Below are 18885 nucleotides of genomic sequence, written 5' to 3' on the forward strand. Positions count from 1 at the left end.
TTTTTTTGTTTTACCTTTATTTAACTTGGCAAGTCAGTTAAGAACAAATTCTTATTTTCAATGACAACCTAGGAACAGTGGGTTAACTGCCTGTTCAGGGACAGAACGACAGATTTGTACCTTGTCAGCTCAGGGAATTGAACTTGCAACCTTTCGGTTACTAGTCCAACGCTCTAACCACTAGGCTACCCTGGGACTATCATTTGTTTTCCAACAGGACATGACCTAAAGCAAGGGCCTCCCGGGTGGCGCAGTGCTGTACTGCAGCGCCAGCTGTGCCATCAGAGTCCCTGGGTTCGCGCCCAGTCTCTGTCGTAACCGGCCGCGACCGGGAGGTCCGTGGGGCGACGCACAATTGGCCTAGCATCGTCCGGGTTAGGGAGGGCTTGGTCGGTAGGGATGTCCTTGTCTCATCACACACCAGCGACTCCTGTGGCAGGCCGGGCGCAGTGCACAGTGCGCGCTAGCCAAGGTTGCCAGGTGCACGGTGTACCCTCCAACACATTGGTGCAGCCGGCTTCCGTGTTGGGTGCGCGCTGTGTTAAGAAGCAGTACGGCTGGTTGGGTTGTGTATCGGAGGACGCATGAATTTCAACCTTCGTCTCTCCTGAGCCCGTACGGGAGTTGTAGCGATGAGACAAGATAGTAGCTACTACAATAATTGGATACCACAAAATTCGGGAGAAGGGGTAAAATTCAACAACAAAAAACAAAACAAAACAAAAAAATTACCCAAAATACACCTCCAGGCTGTGTAAGGGCTATTTGACCAAGAAGGAAAGTGATGGAATGCTGCATTTTTTATTTAACCTTTATTTAATTAGGCAAGTCAGTTAAGAACACATTTCTATTTACAATGACGGCCTACCCCGGCCAAACCTTAACCCGGACAATGCTGGGCCAATTGTGCGCCGCCTGCATCAGTTGACCGGCCTCCACAATCACCCAAGCAAAACCCAATTAAGATGGTTTGGGATGAGTTGGACCGCAGAATGAAGGAAAAGCAGCCAACAAGTGCTCAGCATATGTGGGAATTCCTTCAAGACTGATGGAAAAGCATTCCTCGCGAAGCTTGTTGAGATAATTCCAAGAGTGTGCTTGAAAAGGGTGGCTACTTTGAAGAATCTAAACTCTAAAATCTATTTTGATTTGTTTAACACTTTTTGGGTTACTACATGATTCCAAATGTGTAATTTCATAGTTGTGATGTATTCACTATTATTGTACAATGTAGAAAATGGTGTGTCCAAGCTTTTGACTGGTACTGTAGTTAAAGAGCGAAACAAAGCTTTACAGTCTTGTCATTATGACAAAGACTCTGTTCTCTGTGTCAGAGAGGAGACACTACTTCCCTATCATCTAGTCACACTGACAGGAAAAGCATAGTATGGGGTTTCAGTGTTAGTAGATTAAGAATCGTTTCTATCAAAATAAAGAACCAATGGTTGAGTTTGGACTTTGGAACTTTGAGACTTTGGAAAGACGACTCTTGCCAGTGTATTAAAACACTGAAGGTACTGTTAGGATCTCATCTGGCAAAGGGTATAGCTACTAACTAATCTGTAAACATGTGAATGGCAGGGTATAGCTACTAACTAATCTGTAAACATGTGAATGGCAGGGTATAGCTACTAACTAATCTGTAAACATGTGAATGGCAGGGTATGACTACTAACTAATCTGTAAACATGTGAATGGCAGGGTATAGCTACTAACTAATCTGTAAACATGTGAATGGCAGGGTATGACTACTAACTACTAATCTGTAAACACGTGAATGGCAGGGTATAGCTACTAACTAATCTGTAAACACGTGAAAGGCAGGGTATGACTACTAACTAATCTGTAAACACGTGAATGGAAGGGTATAGCTACTAACTAATCTGTAAACACGTGAATGGCAGGGTGTGACTACTAACTAATCTGTAAACATGTGAATGGCAGGGTATGACTACTAACTAATCTGTAAACATGTGAATGGCAGGGTATGACTACTAACTAATCTGTAAACATGTGAATGGCAGTGTATGACTACTAACTACTAATCTGTAAACACGTGAATGGCAGGGTATAGCTACTAACTAATCTGTAAACATGTGAATGGCAGGGTATAGCTACTAACTAATCTGTAAACATGTGAATGGCAGGGTATGACTACTAACTAATCTGTAAACATGATAATGGCAGGGTATAGCTACTAACTAATCTGTAAACACGTGAATGGCAGGGTATAGCTACTAACTAATCTGTAAACATGTGAATGGCAGGGTATGACTACTAACTACTAATCTGTAAACACGTGAATGGCAGGGTATAGCTACTAACTAATCTGTAAACACATGAATGGCAGGGTATAGCTACTAACTAATCTGTAAACACATGAATGGCAGGGTATAGCTACTAACTAATCTGTAAACATGTGCATGGCAGGGTATGACTACTAACTAATCTGTAAACATGTGAATGGCAGATTATGACTACTAACTAATCTGTAAACATGTTAATGGCAGGGTATAGCTTCTAACTAATCTGTAAACATGTGAATGGCAGATTATGACTACTAACTAATCTGTAAACATGTTAATGGCAGGGTATAGCTTCTAACTAATCTGTAAACATGTGAATGGCAGGGTATGGCTACTAAACTGGTGAATGGTATGACTACTAACTTACCCATCTGTAAACTGGTGAATGGTATGACTACTAACTTACCCATCTGTAAACTGGTGAATGGTATGACTACTAACTTACCCATCTGTAAACTGGTGAATGGTATGACTACTAACTTACCCATCTGTAAACTGGTGAATGGTATGACTACTAACTTACCCATCTGTAAACTGGTGAATGGTACGGTGAACTGTCCAACGAAGTCATTATCAGTAACAGAGTCGTGGTCCTCGACCACAAAGCGGACCAGGGCCAGCTCTGGCACGTACACATCAAACTTAAAGTTCTCATTCCACATCGGGTTGAAACCTGAGCAGTCCAAAAATCAAGAAAGCACCCCTTGTTACACATTGGTAGAAACATCTGCTAGTTAAATGAGCATTGTTGAATTCGGGTCAGAACAGTGTCACTTGCTAAGCCCTTTGGGTGTGTGAATTCTCATACCATTGTTCCCGATGTATGGCGTCTCTTTATCTGCGGTGTCAGCAGGTACCCCGTGAATCTCCACTTTGACCAGCGCGTCCACAATGGATGTCTTTTTCTGGTTCACTTTTGGAAGCTGCTGGGCTGAGATGATCTGGGAATGACACAGAGGAAAACGGCGTTTTTGTCATCATCAATGTGGAAACGTGGTCATAAGAGAGTGAACGTTGATAACACACAAGCTACTGTATATGTGACAAAAAATAAAATTTTATTCGTCACATTGCTTGGTAAAACAATATGTAGACTAACAGTGAAATGCTGTCGTATGGGTCGTTCCCAGAAATACAGAGAGGTAGAAAATAGAGAAATAATAGAAAAGTAAAACACGTAATAACAGAAACACAATGAGTAACAATAATTTGGCTAAATGCACAGTGTACCAGTACTGAGTCGATGTGCAGGGGTACGAGTAACAATAATTTGGCTAAATGTACGGTGTACCAGTACTGAGTCAATGTGCAGGGGTACGAGGTCAATGAGTTGGCTAAATGTACAGTGTACCAGTACTGAGTCGATGTGCAGGGGTACGAGTAACAATAATTTGGCTAAATGTATGGTGTACCAGTACTGAGTCGATGTGCAGGAGTACGAGGTCAATGAGTTGGCTAAATGTACGGTGTACCAGTACTGAGTCGATGTGCAGGGGTACGAGGTCAATGAGTTGACTAAATGTACGGTGTACCAGTACTGAGTCGATGTGCAGGGGTACGAGGTCAATAATTTGGCTAAATGCACAGTGTACCAGTACTGAGTCGATGTGCAGGGGTACGAGGTCAATGAGTTGGCTAAATGTACGGTGTACCAGTACTGAGTCGATGTGCAGGGGTACGAGTAACAATAATTTGGCTAAATGTATGGTGTACCAGTACTGAGTCGATGTGCAGGGGTACGAGGTCAATGAGTTGGCTAAATGTACGGTGTACCAGTACTGAGTCGATGTGCAGGGGTACGAGGTCAATGAGTTGGCTAAATGTACGGTGTACCAGTACTGAGTCGATGTGCAGGGGTACGAGGTCAATGATTTGGCTAAATGCATGGTGTACCAGTACTGAGTCGATGTGCAGGGGTACGAGGTCAATGAGATATGTACCAACAAGCCAGAGAATGAGTCTGACCAATAATTTGACTAAATGCACGGTGTACCAGTACTGAGTCGATGTGCCGGGGTACGAGGTCAATGAGATATGTACCAACAAGCCAGAGAATGAGTCTGACCAATAATTTGGCTCAATGCACGGTGTACCAGTACTGAGTCGATGTGCAGGGGTACGAGGTCAATAATTTGACAAAATGTACGGTGTACCAGTACTGAGTTGATGTGCAGGGGTACGAGGTCAATAAGTTGGCTAAATGTACGGTGTACCAGTACTGAGTCGATGTGCAGGGGTACGAGGTCAATAAGTTGGCTAAATGTACGGTGTACCAGTACTGAGTCGATGTGCAGGGGTACGAGGTCAATAAGTTGGCTAAATGTACGGTGTACCAGTACTGAGTCGATGTGCAGGGGTACGAGGTCAATGAGTTGACTAAATGTACGGTGTACCAGTACTGAGTCGATGTGCAGGGGTACAAGGTCAATGAGTTGACTAAATATACGGTGTACCAGTACTGAGTCGATGTGCAGGGGTACGAGGTCAATGAGTTGACTAAATGTACGGTGTACCAGTACTGAGTCGATGTGCAGGGGTACGAGGTCAATAATTTGACTAAATGTACGGTGTACCAGTACTGAGTCGATGTGCAGGGGTACGAGGTCAATGAGTTGACTAAATGTACGGTGTACCAGTACTGAGTCAATGTGCAGGGGTACGAGGTCAATGAGTTGACTAAATGTACGGTGTACCAGTACTGAGTCGATGTGCAGGGGTACGAGGTCAATAAATTGGCTAAATATATGGTGTATCAGTACTGAGTCGATGTGCAGGGGTACGAGGTCAATGAGTTGACTAAATGTACGGTGTACCAGTACTGAGTCGATGTGCAGGGGTACGAGGTCAATGAGTTGACTAAATGTACGGTGTACCAGTACTGAGTCGATGCGCAGGGGTACGAGGTCAATGAGTTGACTAAATATACGGTGTACCAGTACTGAGTCGATGTGCAGGGGTACGAGGTCAATGAGTTGACTAAATGTACGGTGTACCAGTACTGAGTCGATGTGCAGGGGTACGAGGTCAATAATTTGACTAAATGTACGGTGTACCAGTACTGAGTCGATGTGCAGGGGTACGAGGTCAATGAGTTGACTAAATGTACGGTGTACCAGTACTGAGTCGATGTGCAGGGGTACGAGGTCAATGAGTTGACTAAATGTACGGTGTACCAGTACTGAGTCGATGTGCAGGGGTACGAGGTCAATGATTTGGCTAAATGGACGGTGCACCAGTACTGAGTCGATGTGCAGGGGTACGATGTCAATGAGATATGTACCAACAAGCCAGAGAATGAGTCTGACCAATAATTTGGCTCAATGCACGGTGTACCAGTACTGAGTCGGTGTGCAGGGGTACGAGGTCAATAATTTGACTAAATGTACGGTGTACCAGTACTGAGTCGATGTGCAGGGGTACGAGGTCAATAATTTGACTAAATGTACGGTGTACCAGTACTGAGTCGATGTGCCGGGGTACGAGGTCATTGAGATATGTACATATAACCAACAAGCCAGAGAATGAGTCTGACCATGAGGTGGAGCGTCTTGTGCTGCAGCCACGGTCCCGCGGTCAGAGTGATGGGGTCAAACTCTGACCCCAGGTCCCTCATGTAGGCCGGCTTTAGGACATATCCCGTCTTCCCGTTAGTCAGGAACCGACCCTGGTTCACATCCATGTCATTACAGGAGGTCTGGAAGTTCAGGGACACTGACAGGAGGAGAGGGGATTAAAGTAACAGTTGTGGGGAAAATCCTTACCCTTCTAGAATGCTCACTCCTAATGGATGGTGCAAGCATGGTTTCCTCACACCAGTCCTTTAAAATACACGAGGGGGAGTTTACATTTAAAAATCAGTCATTTGGCAGATGATGTTATCCAGAGTGCCTTGCTCAAGGGCACATTGAGAGATTTTTCACGGAGTCGGCCCAATACTCTTGTCTTGATGCTAGCCCCCACTTACAACGACGTTGTAAATACCACAGAAACTCCTCTCTCTCCATGACCATGCGGTATAGAGAGAGAACGTTTCACAGTAAGACAAAGGGATTCTCCCGCCGAATTCTACTCCATCTCAGAATTTGAGAATTGAACAATATTCCTATTTTGGAGAATGTGTAAACGGTAGGTGGAGAAGCCAGCTACAACCCGGGCCATTCTGTTTCATGTTTGTGACCTCATGAAAGACAATACAGCCACATTACCCTAACTCTCTTTATACAGGTCCCCTCAGTTACGAGGCTTTCATCTGATTCTTGTTTAAAATTAATGAGTAAAGATGAAAGTATTTGCGACATGATGTAATGTGATGTTAACTTTTTATTTTATTAACCTGCCCAGGAACTGCGGTTGAAAATTAGCCGGCTGGCTAAAACCATCACTTTTACTGAAACCACCCCCTTTTCTACATTTCTATAAGTGCCCCCGTGACCCAATTCACATTGAACTAAGCAAGCCCCAGGGCGAGCTGTGGATATCCACTCTACATAGCGAAAAGTCACTCAGGTTCCGAATAAATCCTCACGTTTAAAAGGGCTAATTCTAATGTCAACCATACAGGAACAGGAAACCATACAGGAACAGGAAACCATACAGGAACAGGAAACCATACAGGAACAGGAAACCATACAGGAACAGGAAACCATACAGGAACAGGAAACCATACAAGAACAGGAAACCATACAGGAACAGGAAACCATACAGGAACAGGAAACCATACAGGAACAGGAAACCATACAGGAACAGGAAACCATACAAGAACAGGAAACCATACAGGAACAGGAAACCATACAGGAACAGGAAACCATACAGGAACAGGAAACCATACAGGAACAGGAAACCATACAGGAACAGGAAACCATACAGGAACAGGAAACCATACAGGAACAGGAAACCATACAGGAACAGGAAACATGGGAGCTTGCTCTACACGTGAAATGGTATGAACTCTGAACTATTGAACACTCAAGAAGGAGTGAGTCCTAGATGACAGCATAACAGACTGCAGCTGAAAATGTAGCAAATCGAGTACGACGAAACTGACCGACGTGGACGGATCTCCAGAGAGAGATGAACCTCTCAGAACACGTGAACTTCTCACACGACGACCTGGAAGATTCCACAAAGGACAGGGCGACATCGACTGGGCAAACCAGAGCCTCACATCACCAGCTTCACGTAAATACAATGCATTGCTTTTCCGAATGAGCGATCGTAAGTGGCAAATGTATTTATGAGAGAATAGCTTCGCATAGAGACTCATGTCCCTTAGTCTTCCTTTCAAAACCCCTTCTCTTCTCTGAATCTATCGTGTGTGTCGTACAGCAGGTCAGCCACCAGGGGGAGACTCGTCAAGGTCTGGTGACAGACGGAGGATACATCACGAGGCGATGGCTCCATCTGCTGGACGTGCCAGGTCACGACGGGCTCTCTGGCCAGGACTAATTGGGGCTGATTGGGGATTGGTGAGTAATCAAGGGCTGATTGCTCACCAGCTGTTCAAGTCCCATAAAGCTGCCAGAAGGGCAGCACACAGGGAAGAGACTAGGGGAGGAAAGGTGACTTCTGAGTAGTTGGAGACGGTGCCCGAGCTAAGAAGTTTGAGTTTGAGTGCCCGACAGGATACAGCAAGACCCAGAGCCCAGACGACGGTATCCCGGAGAGGATCTCATGGGGGAGACCTATCCTTTTATTTTGATTTATTATTTAAATTAACACCCTTGAAACCGAGATAATCACACTCTGTCCGTGTCTGATCTGTGTAAACGCCTTGACCAAACCCCCTGGTGTGCCACGTGTTATAACCAAACGGTTTTTGTTTAGTCCTGTGGATATAATGTTGTTTAATTAGTTAGTTATTAAATAATTGAGCCAGTTGGTGTATGGATGATTTATAGTAAAGGCTGGGTTTGTGCAGATAACCAACAATTTACGACGTTCAGATGAGACTGACAAAGGTAATAATAATAATTAATTGATCAGATATTAAAATATCTGAAGAGTTATATTGAGAAAATTATAACTTTAATCTGAACATTTTCCGTGGTGCACCGACTTCCTAGTTAATTATATTTACATGATTAGTTTAATCACGTAATAATAATTACAGAGAATTGATTAGATAAAATAAGTCTTCACCTTTAATGATACTAAAGACATGGCAGGGTAGCCTAGTGGGTAGAGCGTTGGACTAGTAACTGGAAGGTTGCGAGTTCAAACCCCCGAGCTGACAAGGTACAAATCTGTACCCACTGTTCCCAGGCCGTCATTGAAAATAAGAATTTGTTCTTAACTGACTTGCCTGGTTAAATAAAGGTAAAATAAAAAAAAGTCTTAACTGCTAGGCTACCTGCTGCCTAACTTCAGGAGAGAATTGTACCACAGCCCATTTACTATATGAAAACATTCCCTCTTGCCCTTGTCCCTTCTTCTTTTAGACAGCCTTACCGATCTGACAGCCTGCGTTCCACAAGGGTACAGGGTTATAGTTGGAGGAGTCTGTTCTGGTGCCTGCTGGATAGATACGACTCAGCTTGTCCACATTGTGATGGATGTAGCTGTTGGCTGGAGAGAGAGAGAGAGAGAGAGAGAGAACAAACAAAAGAGAGAGCGAACAAAAAGAGAGAACAAAGAGAGAGAGAGATGTCACTACAGAAACTATACAGAACAACGGTCATTCTCATATCCTTACTGGAGTGTGATGAGAAACTAACAAGACGTTTTGTGTACAATTAAGTTCAATGAAGTTGAAATAATTTTCTCCATTTGTGTTAGTCTAATATAACCTTCACAGCAGTGACATAACGGTAAAAACCTTCACAGCAGTGACGTAGTGGTAACAACCTTCACAGCAGTGACGTAACGGTAAAAACCTTCACAGCAGTGACGTAACGGTAAAAACCTTCACAGCAGTGACGTAACGGTAAAAACCTTCACAGCAGTGACGTAGTGGTAACAACCTTCACAGCAGTGACGTAGTGGTAACAACCTTCACAGCAGTGATGTAGTGGTAACAACCTTCACAGCAGTGACATAACGGTAAAAACCTTCACAGCAGTGACGTAGTGGTAACAACCTTCACAGCAGTGACGTAACGGTAAAAACCTTCACAGCAGTGACGTAGTGGTAACAACCTTCACAGCAGTGACGTAGTGGTAACAACCTTCACAGCAGTGACGTAGTGGTAACAACCTTCACAGCAGTGACATAACGGTAAAAACCTTCACAGCAGTGACGTAGTGGTAACAACCTTCACAGCAGTGACGCAGTGGTAACAACCTTCACAGCAGTGACGTAACGGTAACAACCTTCACAGCAGTGACGCAGTGGTAACAACCTTCACATCAGTGACGTAGTGGTAACAACCTTCACAGCAGTGACGTAGTGGTAACAACCTTCACAGCAGTGACGCAGTGGTAACAACCTTCACAGCAGTGACGCAGTGGTAAAAAAAAGGGTGGCTAAACTGATCGCCGTTCATGGTGAATAAAGTAACACTCCCTATATTTGCTAAACATTTTCTGCGATAAGTGGCGATAGGTTGTAATAGGTACTGTAGCTAAACGCTTGAGCAAAATAAACACCCTCAGCTTCACAATTAACATTCTCACCAGACTCCTCAGCTTCACAGTTAATATGCTCACCAGACTCCTCAGCTTCACAGTTAATATGCTCACCACACTCCTCAGCTTCACAGTTAATATGCTCACCAGACTCCTCAGCCAATGCCATAGCTTTCCTTTCCTTGAAGGAGGACATCTCGTAGAAGCCCAGGTTATCTTTAGCGTCCTGGAATCCGTTGAAATGGACGCTCTTACAGTAGATCACCATGTCTGACAGCTCCTTAGCCAGCTTCAGTTTTTTACCTTCCTGCAGATCAAACACATTCACACTTCAGCTCACTTCAGCTTTACTGTACAGTAGGTTGGGCAGAATGGTAACACACTCCAGCTCTACTAGAACATATAGAACATACAGAACATATAGAACATACAGAAAATATAGAACATATAGAACATATAGAACATATAGAACATAAAGAACATATAGAACATACAGAACATATAGAACATATAGAACATATGGAACATTTGGAACATACACAGTATGTTGCAATACAGTTATATGGTGTAGAAGACAGGGATGGGGCCGTCACAATGATACTATTGGAGTGCCATAGTAGGTTTAGCTCCTATTCCCTTACCGTGGCCTTCTTCTCCTCTTCCTCCTCCTCTTTGTCATCCTCCTCCTCCTCAGTTAAGCTACCATCATCCCCGGCTGTCTCCTCAGGGCCAAAGCAGGCCTCCAGTTTAGTTAACCTCTTCCCTTTGACCAGGAACCTCCCCTTCAGCTCCTGATCGAATGTGCCACACATATAAAAATTATCTTCATGTGTTAGTTCACAAAGGCTCTGATAATGTGATGGAATAAAACTATATACACTGAGTATACCAGACACTAGGAAACACCTATCTAATATTGAGTTTTGCCCTCAGAACAGCCTCAATTCGTTGGTGTCAAAAGCGTTCCAAAGGATGCTGGCCCATGTTGACTCCAATGCTTCCCACAATTGTGTCAAGTTAACTGGATTTCCTATGGGTGGTGGACCATTCTTGAAACACACGGTAAACTGTTGAGTGTGAAAAAACAAGTTCTTGACACAAGCAGTTCTTGACACAAACATGTGTGCCTGGCATCTACTACCATACCCTGTTCAAAGGCACTTAAATGGTTTAAAATAATTATTTAACCTGTCTTCTCCCATTCATCTGAAATTGATTGAAGTGATTTAGATTCTTATGGCTGAGATCCCGCTAACGGGATCGATATGACAACAGCCAGTGAAAGTGCAGGGCGCCAAATTCAAACAACAGAAATCTCATAATTAAAATTCCTCAAATATACAAGTATCTTATACCATTTAAAGGGTAGTCTTGTTGTTAATCCCACCACAGTGTCCGATTTCAAAAAGGCTTTACAGCAAAAGCACCACAAACGATTATGTTAGATCACCACCAAGTCACAGAAAAACACAGCCATTTTTCCAGCCAAAGACAGGAGTCACAAAAAGCAGAAATAGAGATAAAAATGAATCACTAACCTTTGATGATCTTCATCAGATGACACTCATAGGACTTCATGTTACACAATACATATATGTTTTGTTCAGTAAAATTCATTTTTATATCAAAAATATCTCAGTATACATTGGCGTGTTATATTCAGTAGTTCCAAAAACATCTGGTGATTTTGTAGAGAGCCAAATCAATTTCCAGAAATACTCATAATAAACATTGATCAAAGATACACGTGTTATACAGTTAAATTCACTTCTCCTTAATGCAACTACAGTGTCAGATTTCAAAAAAGCTTTACGGAAAAAGCAAACCATGCAATAATCTGAGTACGGCGCTCAAAGCCCAAACCAGCCAAAAAGATATCCTCCATATTGTGCAGTCAACATAAGTCAGAAATAACATTATAAATATTCACTTACCTTTGATGATCTTCATCAGAATGCACTCCCAGGAATCCCAGTTCCACAATAAATGTTTGATTTGTTTGATAAAATTTATGTCCAAATACCTCATTCTGTTAGTGCGTTTGGTAAACAAATCCGAAAGGTCGGACGAAAAGTCCAAAAGTTATATTACAGGTCGTAGAAACATGTCAAACGAAGTATAGAGTCAATCTTTAGGATGTTTTTATCATTAATCTTCAATAATGTTCCAACCGGAGAATTCCTTTGTCTGTAGAAAAGCAATGGAACGAAGCTAACTTTCACATGACCGCGCGTCACAAGCTCGTGGCAATCTGCCAGACACCTGGCTCAATCCCCTCTCCTTCGGCCACCCTTCACAGTAGAAGCATCAAACAAGGTTCTAAATTATGTTGACATCTAGTGGAAGCCTTAAATGAAATGAACCAACAGACTAGTTGAAAGACTACAAAGTTGAAAGACTACAAACCTCAGATTTCCCACTTCCTGGTTGGATTTTTCTCAGGTTTTCGCCTGCCATATGAGTTCTGTTATACTCACAGACATCATTCAAACAGTTTTAGAAACTTCAGAGTGTTTTCTATCCTAATACTATGCATATATTAGCAACTGGAACTGAGTTGCAGGCCGTTTACTCTGGGCACCTTACTCATCCAAGCTACTCAATACTGCCCCCAGGCATAAGACGTTTTTAACAAGTGACATCAATAAGGGATCATATCTTTCACCTGGAGCAGGTGTTCATAATGTTTTGTATACTCAGTGTATATTTTTAAGTTCTTCTTGACTAAGGACGAGAGACATTCCTGGACAGGAAATGCTCCTGGTCCTAGGAAGCACTAGGCACATAAAAATAGAAGTAAATCTAGAATGTGTTTTGAAAAGAGGGAAACTGTAAGATTTCCGCATATCATACACTTCTTCATATACACGCAGACAGTGACTCTTATATGAAACAGTAGACGAGAGACTATAGCCAGCCACCTCTGGGGAGGGGAAGTCTGTGGGCATCTGGTCCCCCAGGGGGGAGGTGAGCAGAGCGCTGCCCAGGATGGAGCTCAGGTGCTGGGCCATGACCCTCTGCTGCTCCACACTACAGTGATTCTCCAAGGACAGGATCACTGGGTAGTCCGAGGTCTGGGGACAGACAGAGACAGTTAAATACAGTGCAACTGCAGACCTGAGTCAAATAAATGTGTGAAATCATTTCTGTAGGCGCTTGATTTAGCATGGAGTTTAGACTTTTGGGAATATTCCTTTGAATTCATTGTACTGGACAAACACAATAAAGTGCAGCGTAAGTATTTGACACAGGGTCAGCCAGAGCCTTTTGGGCCTCTATTGATAAGAAGGATGACCATTTGTAATTAATCCATTGCAACAAGAAATCTGTTGTCATCAAACATGATATGAATTAAACAGGACAGGACAGATACAATTCTACAAAGTTGACATGGAACTTTAGTCTACCTTAAAGGCGTACTCCTTGATGGCTTTGATGGTGTCTTTAAACAGGATCTTGGAAGTGAGGGTGTATCCATGGTAGATGACTGGCTCTCCGTCTGACCCGTCCCAGCAGTCCAGCTCCACACAGCGACAGCCCTTTATAAGAGCCCTACGAACGGTTATAACTGTTTTATAAGAGCCCTACGAAGGGTTATAACGGTTTCATAAGATCCCTACAGAGGGTTATAACTGTTTTATAAGAGCCCTACGAACGGTTATAACTGTTTTATAAGATCCCTATGAATGGTTGTAACTGTTTTTAAAGAGCCCTACAAAGGGTTATAGCTGTTTTATAAGAGCCCTACGAAGGGTTATAACGGTTTCATAAGAGCCCTACGAAGGGTTATAACGGTTTCATAAGATCCCCACGAAGGGTTATAACGGTTTCATAAGAACCCTACGAAGGGTTATAACGGTTTTATAAGAGCCCTACGAAGGGTGATAACTGTTTTATAAGATCCCTACGAAGGGTTATAACTGTTTTATAAGATCCTACGAAGGGTTATAACTGTTTTATAAGAGCCCTACGAAGGGTTATAACGGTTTCATAAGATCCCTACAGAGGGTTATAACTGTTTTATAAGAGCCCTACGAAGGGTTATAACTGTTTTATAAGAGCCCTATGAAGGGTTATAACGGTTTCATAAGATCCCTACAGAGGGTTATAACTGTTTTATAAGAGCCCTACAGAGGGTTATAACGGTTTTATAAGAGCCCTACGAAGGGTTATAACGGTTTCATAAGATCCCTACAGAGGGTTCTAACGGTTTTATAAGAACCCTACGAAGGGTTATAACTGTTTTATAAGAGCCCTACGAAGAGTTATCGTTTAACTGTTTAAGAACACGTCCTGACTCGCCTCATTCACAGGCAGACACTGACAAGTACAGGTTTTTAAATGTCCACAGTGTCTTCCATAAGAACAGAAGCTAAGGAACATTACAATAGCTAGTAAAACTTAGTCCAGACCAGTTGAATCAAGTGTACTAATGTAATACCAGAATAGATCAAATAAGTGGAACTAGCTGAGGTTACTCAAGGAGAGGTTTGGAAAAACATTGTTCTAGATGATGTCTGTCATTCATACCTGGCATAGGCCTCAGTACTGCTAGGCCCTTTGAGCTGGTCTTCCATCAGGTATGTGTTGTGAGACGAGGAGATGAAGTAGTGGTTCAGGGGCTGGCTCATGTCCTGGTGCACGGCCTTGTGGGTAGGATTCAGCACCAGACCCTCAGGCATGTGGAGATACATCAGGAAACCATCTTGGGTCATCAGCTGCTTCTCTTTAGCTGCAGATAGACCAGACAGATGTCAGACTCTAACTACAAGATAGACTGCTGACAATTCAAATGAGCAGAAGTGTCGTTACTGAATAGGAAGTTAACTCTGAACTGTTTGAAATTATTTGGACAGCTCCCATTTGTCATTTGAGAGCTGCCCAGTCTCACCCTCCAGGGAATGCTATGTTATGTAGTAGGATTTTTCTTCTAAATGATTTTTTGAAACGTCTACTGTATGTAGGGCTTAGGAAGACTTTATGAATGCTCTTCTATGTTGTTGTGAAGGCATAACAACTAAATATTCATTCATGATCACCTTTATCATCCAATTCGTACTTGTTGATGAGTCTGTGTGCATCGGCTAGCGTTGCCTCCTCTCTCTGCTCTTTAATCAGGAACTCCAGTAGATTTTCAGCGCTCATGAAGCCCGTGGTCTTAGCGTATTCTCCGTAGATGGTGTCTATCTCCTGGCGATGGGTCAAAAGGCTGTAGAAGTGCTCTATCTCATCGCCAGCCAGGTAGCCACACTTAGACTGGTCACACTCCTACAGGATGGAGATAGGGAGAAAGACATTCATTGGTGCATCAAAATGCTGTTGCTCTCCTGACCCTGCCTCCTGACCCCTGTCTCCTGCCCCCTGACCCTGCCTCCTGACCCCTGCCTCCTGACCCTGCCTCCTGACCCTGTTCCTGCACCTGCCTCCTGACCGCTGACCCCTGCCTCCTTGTCTGTCTTGAAGGTGAAGTGTAAAAGACAGAAGACAAAGCTTCTCCTCAAGAACAAGCACCTTACAGGCTGACTACACCGTTCGCGTCGCGTGTGCGACCATTGCAAAATACATTTAGAAATCTATATTATTCAATTCAACGAGTGTCTGCGTTGCCAAGGGCTAAAATAGAAGTCAGTTCTATTTGTGACGCAGATCACGCTGCAAGTCCTGCCTCTCCCACCTCCTCATTGGTTTATAGAAGCAGGTACCCATGTGCAATCTCCTCATTGGTTATACCCACGTTGGTGACTGAAAGACGAATGATGTCAGTGGCGGTAATGCACCTATTTTATGAAAGTTGTCAATTGCAATATAAAGTCAAAAGGAGAAAAAGCCTGGAAGGAGGAGAGATGACTAGAAATGGTTCGGTTGACCGTTTTATGTGTGGATTAATTGGTGGAGTAGAGGTCCTTATGCATTTCAGGGAAAATAACAACTCAATGTTTATATCCCAGGACAAATTAGCTAGCAATAGCAAGCTAGCTAAATAGGACAAATTAGCTAGCAAGTGCAAGCTAGCTAGCTAAATTGCCATAAATGTTTAATGCTTTTCGACCTGTCCCCAAATTAATATAATTAGTTCAGAGTTTGTTTTGATATTTTAACCTGCGTGTCGTGATTGCGTTTCGTGTGGGGGGACAAAATACATTTATGCACGATGGCACAGCCGGTCTAGGTTCCATGTTAGTGACACTGTACACAAGGCCTCTAAACTGTACACAAGGCCTCTACACTGTACACAAGGCCTCTACACTGTACACCAGGCCTCTACACTGTACACCAGGCCTCCACACTGTACACAAGGCCTCTTTACTGTACACAAGGCCTCTACACTGTACACCAGGCCTCTACACTGTACACCAGGCCTCTACACTGTACACCAGGCCTCTACACTGTACACCAGGCCTCTACACTGTACACCAGGCCTCCACACTGTGCACCAGGCCTCCACACTGTGCACCAGGCCTCTACACTGTGCACCAGGACTCTACACTGTGCACCAGGACTCTACACTGTGCACCAGGCCTCTACACTGTACACCAGGCCTCTACACTGTACACCAGGCCTCTACACTGTACACAAGGCCTTATACTGTACACAAGGCCTCTACACTGTGCACCAGGCCTCCACACTGTGCACCAGGCCTCTACACTGTGCACCAGGCCTCTACACTGTGCACCAGGCGTCTACACTGTACACCAGGCCTCTACACTGTACACCAGGCCTCCACACTGTGCACCAGGCCTCCACACTGTGCACCAGGCCTCTACACTGTACACAAGGCCTCTTTACTGTACACAAGGCCTCTACACTGTGCACCAGGACTCTACACTGTGCACCAGGACTCTACACTGTGCACCAGGCCTCTACACTGTACACCAGGCCTCTACACTGTACACCAGGCCTCTACACTGTACACAAGGCCTTATACTGTACACAAGGCCTCTACACTGTGCACCAGGCCTCCACACTGTGCACCAGGCCTCTACACTGTGCACCAGGCCTCTACACTGTGCACCAGGCGTCTACACTGTACACCAGGCCTCTACACTGTACACCAGGCCTCCACACTGTGCACCAGGCCTCTACACTGTACACCAGGCCTCCACACTGTACACAAGGCCTCTTTACTGTACACAAGGCCTCTACACTGTGCACCAGGACTCTACACTGTGCACCAGGACTCTACACTGTGCACCAGGCCTCTACACTGTGCACCAGGCCTCTACACTGTGCACCAGGCCTCTACACTGTACACCAGGCCTCTACACTGTACACCAGGCCTCTACACTGTACACCAGGCCTCTACACTGTACACCAGGCCTCTACACTCTACACCAGGTCTCTACACTGCACACCAGGCCTCTACACTGTACACAAGGCCTTATACTGTACACAAGGCCTCTACACTGTGCACCAGGCCTCCACACTGTGCACCAGGCCTCTACACTGTGCACCAGGCCTCTACACTGTGCACCAGGTCTCTACACTGTACACCAGGCCTCTACACTGTGCACCAGGCCTCTAAACTGTACACAAGGCCTCTAAACTGTACACAAGGTCTCTTTACTGTACACAAGGCCTCTACACTGTACACCAGGCCTCTACACTGTACACCAGGACTCTACACTGTACACAAGGCCTCTACACTGTACACCAGGCCTCTACACTGTACACAAGGCCTCCACACTGTACACAAGGCCCTATACTGTACACAAGGCCTCTACACTGTACACCAGGCCTCTACACTGTACACAAGGCCTCTACACTGTACACAAGGCCTCTATACTGTACACCAGGCCTCTACACTGTACACCAGGCCTCTACACTGTACACAAGGCTTCTAAACTGTACACCAGGCCTCTTTACTGTACACCAGGCCTCTACACTGTACACCAGGCCTCTACACTGTACACAAGGCCTCTACACTGTACACCAGGCCTCTACACTGTACACCAGGCCTCTACACTGTACACAAGGCCCTACACTGTACACCAGGCCTCTACACTGTACACAAGTCCTCTACACTGTAAACCTGACCTCTATACTGTACACCAGGCCTCGACACTGTACACCAGGCCTCTACACTGTATGTACACCAGGCCTCTATACTGTACACCAGGCCTCTACACTTTGTCATATTTTATATTGTGACGAGTTCACCTGGAAGACGATTTGAGCTCTTAGATGTATCAAAACGTTGTTTTTCTGAGAATTATAAAAGTTATTAAATTATACAATAAAATAAATTATTTAATTCAAGTGTTCACCTGGAAGAGCTTCTCTGCGTATTGATCGTCCACCTCGATGTTGATCTGGTGCATGAAGTCCTTCAGCTCCTTCAGACTCAGCTTGTTGTCACTGTTCTTGTCTGCTTTCCTAAGGCAGTTGAAGATCCAACTGAAGAAGAGTTAATGTAAGGACTGAACTCAGCGTATCATATAGGCACAACATGGTGATATGGGTTACATGATCAGTATCATTACCTACTGCAAAGCGGTTGCCAGCCCTCCTGCAGAGCTACCCTTCTGCGGGGATTTGTTCCAGCCCTACTAGAGCAAAAGCCTGCACAGACAGTATTTCTACAAGAGGATTCTTCTTATCAACAGTATACAATCATTTCCTCTGTGTTTTCCTAGGAATTCAGCATTATCTGTGCTGATCTTGCCAACCCTCCATTGGCTCACCTTTGAGAAGCCTTAGTTACATTATGTAGGTCTGATATCTAATTGGTGGGTAACTTTACAGTGATACTATTGGTCAACAACTCAGATGCTTATTACAAGGTCTTCATTGCTCTTTCTCTTATTTATTCCTGACCTGCGGTGGTGAGATACTCTCTCTCTCATACACACTGTCTCACACTCTCTCTGTCTGTCTCACTCTCTCTGTCTCTCACACACACTGTCTCTCACTCTGTCTCTCTCTCACACACTGTCTCTCACTCTCTCACACACTGTCTCTCTCTCTGTCTCTCTCTCACACACTGTCTCTCACTCTCTCACTCTCTCTTTCTCTGTCTC

The 18885-nt window shown here is 44.2% G+C and overlaps 1 pseudogene; it reads right to left on the minus strand.

The window, feature by feature from the left end:
* LOC135509135 (1-phosphatidylinositol 4,5-bisphosphate phosphodiesterase delta-1-like) overlaps positions 1–18885 on the minus strand; it is a 43461-nt pseudogene that overhangs the window by 3980 nt on the left and 20596 nt on the right.

The sequence above is a fragment of the Oncorhynchus masou genome, chromosome 3 (genome assembly GCF_036934945.1).
Source record: "Oncorhynchus masou masou isolate Uvic2021 chromosome 3, UVic_Omas_1.1, whole genome shotgun sequence".
Lineage (NCBI taxonomy): Eukaryota > Metazoa > Chordata > Actinopteri > Salmoniformes > Salmonidae > Oncorhynchus > Oncorhynchus masou.